The sequence below is a fragment of the Alligator mississippiensis genome, chromosome 7, assembly GCF_030867095.1.
Source record: "Alligator mississippiensis isolate rAllMis1 chromosome 7, rAllMis1, whole genome shotgun sequence".
In the NCBI taxonomy this organism is placed as follows: Eukaryota; Metazoa; Chordata; order Crocodylia; family Alligatoridae; genus Alligator; species Alligator mississippiensis.
In genome coordinates this window covers 83368641-83378113 of record NC_081830.1, presented here as the reverse complement: position 1 = coordinate 83378113, position 9473 = coordinate 83368641, and positions in this window count along the sequence as shown.

Here is a 9473-nt window from a genome sequence, read left to right as displayed (position 1 = left end):
CCATCTCCTGGTCTCTCTCTGGCTCCACAGATCCCTGTCAGCTATAGGGATATGTGTTGCCCCAGGCCCTAGTCAAGGAAGCAGCTAGCATGCCCCAGCTTTTTGGAAAGCAAGTGTTTTGGGACTGGACCTGGTGGGTGCAGAGAAGAGGGCCTAGGTCTCCCTGCCAGGACTGAGCTTCAAGGGCGAAGCCACACTGAGCAGAAAGCCTGCAGGTGTGACCCAGATTCAGTGGCATAATGCAGGGGAATGGGGCCTGAGGAGCCACGGGTCAGATCTGAAGAGTCTGCTGAGCTGGGGGTTCAGCACTGGAAGGGGAAGGGAAGACACCGGTAGAAGAGCGCTGTTCCCAGGACATGTGGCCCTGGAACTGCAAGGAGGCGGTGGGGTGGGATTGAGGGGCCGCAGCAGCGCTCCGCATGGATGGGAGCTAGCAAGGAGGTGGGGGCTCGGACTCGAGGGGCAGCAGCAGAGCGGTGGGTGGGAGAATCACTTGCTATCGCTGCGCCCGGCTTGAGCTATTGTTAGGTATCTCTGAGCGTCGTGAGCAGGAAGATTCACACCCCTCCCCCGTGCGCCGATGCACCAATTCAGGGCCCTGCAGCCCTTGATGTTCCACCCGCTGGATCATTAACTGGCGCAGAGAAAGGAAACCCGGTAATGGCATGAAATGACTCCAGGCTGCAACGAGCACAGGATGGAGATGAAACCCACACAGCTGCTCTGAGGAGCGGGGAGCCGGGCTTTGAACTTGCTCAGAGGCTCCAAGCTCCCCTTCCTGCTCTGGAGAGCTCTGCTGGCTGGGAGCAGGGGGCAAGGAGGGTGCAGGAAAGGCCTGGCGTTTCCAAGGGGATGGTGGATACCGAATGCACATGTGCTTTTCACTATGGGTTACACACACATACAGGTAACGAATGTACGTTTGCTTTTTGCTATAGGTTACACACACACACACACACACTCTCTCTCTCTCTCTCTCTCTCTCTCTCTCTCTCTCTCTCTCTCTCTCGGCTTCTCCCACGGCTGCTTCCCTGCTTTGCTATTTCACCAATGGGAGAGGGCGTCCCTGCTCCATGTTGCACAAGCAGGTGTGAGTGTGTACTATCTGTGCACACTCACATGCACACATGAACATGCCAGAGCAGGTACAGCCTCTGAAAGTGCACATACACACAGAGCACGTATCTCCTCTGCAGGCATGTACACACACACACACACACACACACACACACACACACACGTGTGTGTGTGCAGGAGCAAGCATTACCTCTGCAAGCAAACAAGCACACGCAGGGGCAGGCACCATTGTGCAAGCATGTGCACACTCACAGAGCAGCACATGCGAGTGAAGTGTGGCCCATCTGCAGTGGCAGAGCTGCACGTGCTTGCAGGCTGGCATGCGTTGTGTGCACCACGGCCCAAAGCCCTTCGGCGAGGCGAGGGGCACGCATCTGCACATTGCACCCTTCCGCGGCCTGGCCTGCTCTGCTCAGCAGGGCGCTCTAGACTGGGCTTTGTCAGACTCCAGCAGCGGGGAGCCCCACAAAGGGCATCTGTATGCCCCTAAGAGCACCCCCTGCCCTGCCTCTGTCGTACAATGCAGCAGCTGCACCCAGCAGCTCAGGCCCGGACATGCTGAAGCACAACAGCCACGTAGCCCCGTGGCCTCCCGGTGCCAGACAGAGCCTGGCCCAGCCCCAGGCAGCTGCAGCACTGCGGCGGAGAGAAGAAGAAGACTTCAACCAGCCCCTTCGTGGGGGCATGGGCTGGGGGGAAGGAACCACGGATCTTCGCGGGAAGCTACACTTTGGAGAGATCTCCTTCCAACCCCAGCCTATACAGACAAAACCTCCAGCCCAAAGCTTTTCCTCGGCGGGTCCCAACCTCAGCCACCCTTTGTCCCACCTCCACTGGTGGAAGAGCAAAGGTGCGATGCCTCTAGGGCAGGGGACAAAGGGGCAGCCCAGAGAGGGACCCAGCCTGGAACAAAACTTCGCACCAGGGAGAAGGTGCCGCAGTCCCCAGGGGTAAGAGCGAGGGGACTTACCCCAGCGGGAGAACAGGAGGAAGCACAACAGCTCACAGCTTCAGCAGCCTCTCTAGGGCTCCAGCAGCTCACCTGGGCCAGATTTAAAGGATTTCTTTGCCTCCCCTGCAAGCCATGCTGGGAGCAAAGTCTTCAGCCTTGTCTTTAAAGGAGCATCAGGTGGGATGGTTCACGTGGGACTGCTGCAAGAGGCTGTGTGGGTGCTCTGTTTCCAGCCTGGCCAAGGTTACTGCGGTTGAGCTTCAGGCAAAGAACAGGCTCAGGATAAACCACAATAAGCCTCTGTTGCACTCAAGGAAGCGTGGTCTCAGGGGTTAGCACCACATTAAAAAAATTGGGTTAAAAATAACCCAGCTGAAGTCACAATGCAGCGGCCTTGTGTAGCTGAGGTCTATTGCACAAAGCTCTCAAAGTGCTGGTCCCCCCCGGCCCTCTGGGAAGCCGCGTCTCCTAGTGGGTAGGGCACCGGGTTTCAAGAGATCTGCTCTCTGTTCTTGGGCCGGCTGAATAACCTTGGTCAAGTTACTGATCCAGGCCTCAGTTTCCCCCATCTTTCACGTGGCGGGATGCTGTTTTGTAAAGCACTCGGTATTCTGCTGGTGGAAAGCATGGTGGAAGGGATTGCATGAAAGGGTTGCAAGGGATGGGGTGCCTGGGGGCAGGGGCTGCTTTGGCACGGGGGGTCTTGTTATCGCACACTCTATGTGGCTGCTTAAGTGCCGGATGCTTGCCAGCTAGACAGAGGGGGACCCGGTACATCAGGCCCGGCCAGGACACACTGGAATAATAGGAGCGACGCGACGGAGCTGCCAACCACCGCACGAATCTCGTGCAGCTTTCAGGGTGCCCCAGCGCTGGAACCGACTGCTTGCATGGGCCGCTCTGTTTTCATGGCTTGGAAAAGCGAGTTCCCAGCCCTCGCCGCTGCCAAGGACAGCTTGCCAACATGGAAGGAGCACAGCCCAGCAGCTCCGAATCCAAACCCGGAATAATGCACGGCTCTAAAACAATTGCCTGCATTTTGGGAGCCTGACAAGAGCCTCTAAAAGATCCAGGAAGGGCATGCAAGAGAAATGTGGAGCGGGGAGGATCTGATCAGCTCCAGGTATTTTACGTGGCTGGAGCCAGGAGAGGATGTGGAGCTCTCCCTTTTGGGGCAGATCAGAAGTCTAATAAAAGGTAATAACGGGCGACTTTGATTTCCGACACGTAAACTGGGGAATGTCACATGAGGATTAAAAATGCTGGGGGGGAGGAATAATCGCTTCTGGGAACAGCTCGTGCCAGAGCCCCCGGGAGGACAACCTGCCCTTGGGTTCAGGCCCAGAAGGTGACTCAAACAGGAACCCTCCGAGTCACCCAGAAGACAGGAAAGGCTGGCATTTTGCAAGGCAGTTTCATACCCCAAACACCGGTGACACAGCTGCGGGACAGGGAAACTCCAAGCCAAGAGGCGAGTCAAAAATGAAGAATTTCAGCTTAAGCAACCACAAGAGAGGCCCCGGGAGGTGTGAGCACACCTACCTCTGAAAGGAAGCAGGAAGGTACGAATAAGAAAAACAAACACAAAACCAGTAAGGATGAATAACCAGGAACAAACCCTGACTCGAGACAAACAGGAACCCTTTAGAAACCAGAACTCCAGCCGAAAGAAGACCAGTAAGAGCAAGCCCAGCTCATGGCAGGAAAAATAGAAGAGCAAGAAATGCTCCTTAAAGCTGGTGAACGGTTGGAGTCTCTGGCCCACCAGGAAGTAAAAGGAACAATTAAAGATGATACGGGCATTGCGGAGATGCTAAATGACCTTTTCCTGCATCAGTTTTCACCCCAGGAGAGATTGAGTCGATAGATCCTCGTTTCTTTTTCCTTTCTAGGGGAATCACTGTCATTGGTCGACGTGTCAAAAAGAAAGGGGCAATGACTAGGGTGCCCATAAGGAAATTTGGGACATCCAGGGCATCTAGGTACTGTGCCTCGCCCCAGTGCACCATGCCACCCTGCCCCCTCGCCGGACTGCGCCCCGTGCCCCTGCCATTCTGGGATCCCCGTTTGAATTGTCACTGGCCGGGACCGACCTTCGAAATCTGGGCCGGTCCCCAGCAAACCGGGATGTATGGCCACCCTAGCAATAATCCGATAGCAAAATAACCAGGCCCGGGTGGTCCAGTCAAGAGATCTGGATGCAAGTCGCTGAACTATCAGCAAGAATATGCCATCGTCCACAGAAAGCTGCCGCTGTGCTGGAGAACGGGCAGGCAGCACATGGTTGCGTGTGTGACCATATGAAAGGTGCTTAGGGTGATCTTGAGAAGTTCAGGCCAGTCCATCTTACGTTGGCGCCAGGTCAACTAGTCGAAAGGTTAATTAAATAGAGAATTATCAGGCACTCCGGTGAACACGATATGATGGGGACGCACCAGGCCGGCTTCTGCAAAGGAAAATCGTTCCTCGCTAATCTACTAGGTCGCTTTGAACCTGCCTGCAATATGGAGGATCAAGGGAAACTGCTTGACATAATGGATTTGGACTTTCAGAAAGCCAGTCTCTCGCAACCGGCTGTTAAAGAATGAAGTCGCCTGGGGGTGAGAGGCAGGGGCTGGAAACTCGCTTACAGACAGAAAGCAAAGAGGAGGAATAAATCATCAATCTGAACTCGGCCCGAGGTTAACCGCAGCAGGGAATGGGGCTCGATGCTGGAACTGGTGTTGCTAATTATGAAATATAGCCGTGATCTGCAGAAGGGCCGAGCAGCACTGGGGGGGGGACACGAGGTGCCGAGGAGACAAAGTTATTTCGTTTAGTCTGGGCTCGGAGGAAACTGTGGGAAACTTCAGAGGGATTCGAATGCGCTAGGAGACCGAGCATCCCCCCCCTTGAAACGTCGCTCCCAGGCAAAGGAGCTGATGGCGCACGCGGCCGGTTCTCAGCGCGCTGGATCTGGAGGCCTGGGCGTCCACGGTGAACAGCTCGGAGAAAACCGGGCCCTGCACCGTGGCGTGCAGACCAGCCGGTTAGGGGGGCTGAGAAGGAAGGCGGGCGAGATGCCTCCCCCGGGGTTGCGGAGGACGACACAGGTGCGAGGCCTGGGGGGATTGGGCTCCTCTCGTCTCCCGGCCTCGTGACCAGCGATGCTTTTCCGGGCAAGTTTCTGAGCCCCCGAGAAGAGACCCGGGATTCAAAGGTGCCGCCCCATTGGCGGCTGGGCTCTAATTGTGTTTAACAATCCAAAGCCGTGTTTTGCCTCTCGGTCCGGTCCCCTGTCAGATCTTTCCCTTAAACAATGCAGACAGGCAGGGGATGATTAATGCCGGTGCGTTTGCAGTGAACCCTCCACGGCCGCCGAGCGCTGCCAAAGAAGATCTCAGCTCGGAAGCATTTTGGGGTAGAGCCACGTGCTGCACGGGTCACGTCTTCTCTTCGAAGGGATGCGCCTCCGCTGCCCCCACCCAAGCGCGCACCTCCGGGCGGGGAGCAAGCCCCTTGCCCAGCCTTGCTTTCGCAGCCCTTTCCAGAACCTCTTGGAGGGTTGTCCCCTCCATCACATACCGCAGTGATGAAGGCCACGCCGGCATGTTGCGAGCTTTTCTCCTGACTAACAGCCCTTGGCTAATAGATGATACTCATTAACTCCCAGCACCCCTGATCCCATCCGCTCTGACACAGTGCAGGTGTGTTGGCTGCGCTGCCGGGTAACCCTTTCCTAGGCCCCGTCCTAGTAAGGAATCTGGTTTCTGTGCCCACGGCTCAGACCCCGAGAGCAGGGCAGGTCTGGGAGGACGACTCCCGGCCGCCTGTGTGGTTCGTCGGCGAGTATGAGCGTGTTGAGTGTCACAGGGATGGCAGAGGTGGTCTGGCACCCAGCTATAGACCCTGATCCACCTCCAGCGAGAAGGCTGGGGGGGGGGATCCTTGTACCCTAAACATTTCCATGCACACGCCAAGCAGCCCACAAACGTGACCTTTCCCATGCAGCAAATTCTCAGCTCTGCCGTTCTCCCAAGGACTGTCCTCCAGACGCACGAGATGGAGATGAGCTGGGATACTTCCAGGGCCAGCTTCTCCAGCCACTTTCCATCTCTCCTTTTCCAAGCCTTCAAATGCTTTCCCTTTGAACTCCCTGCTGAGCCCCTGCCAGTGACCGCTGGCTCGGGGGTACCTGTTTCCTTCCCTCCAGGCTCAGCAGGGACCTCTGGGATTTCCAGGCACCCCTTGCCTCTCCCAGATGCCTTGCTCGGAGGATGAGGCTTTGGCGGCAAATGCGGCAGAATACAAACACCCCGGCAGGTCCTGAGCTGTGCAAAGCTTTGACCGAGGGAAGAGAGAGACGAGCAGTCCATGGGAAAGAGCCGTGTAGGGTCCTGGCGTGCGCACAGAGGCTGCGAGTGGTCTGTAAAAAAAAAAATCGCCAATAAATAATCTTAACGGGAAACAGAAGGAGCGGGGCCGGGGGCTCGTGGGTGTCCCACTGCATGGGCTGCCTCGCTGGTCTGGGAAACAGCGGAGGGCCACTTCCCTCGTGCTGCAGGGGGGAAGCTGCTGCTGGGGACACCAGTCTGGAGGAAGTGACCGTGTCCGTGCGGCCAGCCCGATCCCCAGCCCAGCTCTCCCATGCACAGCCTGAGCCGAACCACCGCCTATCTGTATGAAAGTCCTTTCGGTTCCTTGTCAAGCAGCAGCTCCTGGGCGGGGGGCCAGCGTGCGAGGAAACCGGGGGGGCTCGGGGGTGTGAGCAAGCAGGGGGCAGTGGGGACAGGGCAGGCGCTGGGAGTGCGTGCTCCCCAGTGCTTCGAGGGCCTTGCTCAGGACCCCCCCCCCCAGCTCCCCACATTGTTCTGCCCTTGCTTCCTTGCCCTCGGATGTCTTGGGCTTGGCCCAGCCCTTCTCGCTGCAGCTCGTCTCTTGGGGTGAGGCCTAAGCTGGGCTGAAGGCTGATTCTTTCCAGCTGTGTAGGCCCAGGCAGCTGACATGGTTGCTGGAGCCTTTCCCTGCCAAGTCACAGGAGTGTCAGCCAAGAGTTAGCAGCGAGAGCGCCAAGAAGCCAACAGACTTGGCCAATTAATCCCAAATCTTCCTCCTCCTGTCAGGGGAGGGACGCAGGGAGAGGCTCGAACATTCCCGGCTAAGCTCCCGTCTCCAGGGAGCAGAAGCCAAGAGCCACCAGGGCTTAGGGTGGGAACGAGGAAGGGCCAAGCCCGACTCTTCCCAGGCAGAGGAGTGAACTGCAGCAGCAAAGAGGGGAGGCAAGGCCCCGCACCTGGTAGCCGGGGCTGTGTTTTCCAGGCACCTGAGCATTGCAGTCACGTGGGGTAGGAGCTAATGGAGGGGATCTACTCACAGTGGGGGCATGGGGATAGGGAGCACGGTGCCAGGCTCAGCACACGCAGTGGCACACAACTCCATAGTGCAGAGGTATGCATGGGCGACTGGTGCCTCCCAAATCTGGGGGCGGCCGATCGCCGAGCCAGCCGTGAAACCGGAAGTGCACTTCTGCAACAAGGTATCCGGTTTCACAGCTGGTGCTTCCAAGGGGTGCACAGCCGAGCTCAGGGGGTGCACGTGTACCCGATTGCACCCCCTACGCATCGCCAGTGGAGGTATGAATGGGCCTCTCCATGCTGCCTCCATGAAGCCAAGGTTGTGCCCCATCAGGGGCCTGCTCATCACAGGGGGTCACTTATGACCTGAGCCAGCCTGTCTCCATCTGCTCTCGCTCCCGTGCCCGGTCGGCTGCCCAGTGGCGCGGTGAGGGGTGCAGGCAGGGCAGCAGGCTCAGCCGCTACTGCCTTGGCCAAAGCGCCCAAGTGCATCCTAGGGACCCCCATGCATTATGGGGCGCACAACCCCCAGGAGGAAGCTCCAGTGCCCATCCTCACAGAGCTGAGCTGAACGCCAATACCAGGCCCCTGGAAACTGGGGCGATGCATGGGTATTAACCGAGTGCCCCACTTCTGCCCCAGGTGCCACGTGGCCGCAGAGCGCTGTTAGCCAATGCAGCCCCACCCCGTTTGGAAACTGGTGCACGGTCACAGCCCGGGTGCGTGGGAAGCCACGAAACCAGCTCCACCTTTGGCCGTGTCGGTGGCCCGAAGGGGAACGGCGCCTTTAAGAGGATGGCGCTACGGCCTCGAAGCAGATGCAACAAACATTGCCCAAGCAGCTGGGCGGCTTCGGAGGCATGTCCCGACAGCCCCGGCCTCGCTCTGCGCCATCGGCCCGTCCCAGCCGCCAGCTTAACCTCGTGCCATGCAGGCACCGAGACACAGCTGCTGGAGGGCTGCCGGGAAGAGGAGCCCGCTGGGAAGAAGGGCACCTCGGGAGACCAGGCATCTGGCTCGCACGCTGCGGCTGGGGCGCTCTGTTCCTAGAAAGACAGGCCAGGGGCTGGAAGCTGGCCAGGGAGAGGCTGCGGCCGAGGACAGGCCCCCCACACAAACAGCGGAGACAGGACCGCTCACAGGGGGCAGGCGCTTTCCAGCTCCATTTCCTCTCACCGCCACCGAAATGCCGCTCCTTGCAAACAGGAAGGCGCGCGCCGGCTGAGGTCGCTCGTTAGCGATCCCAGGACACCTCCGGCGAGAGCCGAGGGGGTAACACCCACGCCCCGGCTAGCTCCAGCTGTCCCTCCACCTTGCTCCAGTCCCCGCACGATGCAGGCTCCTGCACTGTTTGCAGCCATGCTCAGCCCCAGAGGCGATCCCTGTCCTAGCTAGGGGCTTGCGGCCCTCCAAAGAGAAGCTCTCTCTCCTCCCCCAGCAGTCAGGCAGGCTCAAACCCTCCCAGCTGGCTGCCGGCCCAAGTCCCCTGGCTGCAGCTCAGGCACGGCACAGGTAGCAACACTCCCCGCCTGCAGAGAACAGAAACAAAGGGAAACCCTACCCAGCGTGTACAAGCACCCCTAGGTGCGTCCTATGGGCCCTGCACCAGGAGGCAGCAAAACGGGCTCCCTGCCTTCCCCCCTCCAGCCAGGAGGCGATGCTATCCCCTCCCCAGCCCCAAATCTCAGCCCAGAGGCCACCGCCACCCGCTTTAGCTGCCTCTACCCTCCCCTCCCCGCTTGTTTGGAGAGACCACGTCTGTCCTGTCCCCCCAGCGAACTTTCCAGCAGCTCCTGGCTCTCCAGCACCACAAACAATCGGAGCCTTTGTCTCTCCCTTAATCTCCTAGTTAGGAATTAAAAGGGGGGAAAACAGCGGGACAAAAGGCTCTTTGCCAGGGCTGAAGGGAGAGCGAGCAGGGAGTAGAAAGGGGGATGTGCTGCCCTGGAGACCGCCAAGGGCCCTGGAGAACCCCCCCCCCCCCTTTCTCTCCAAGAGATGCAAGCGGGCAAGGAGCACCACCAGCCCCAAGTGCCCTGCACCCCCGGGGTGCCCTGGTCCCGCTTGCTGTCATCGTCCCCATGTGGCCCAGTCCCAAGCCCAGCCCTCCC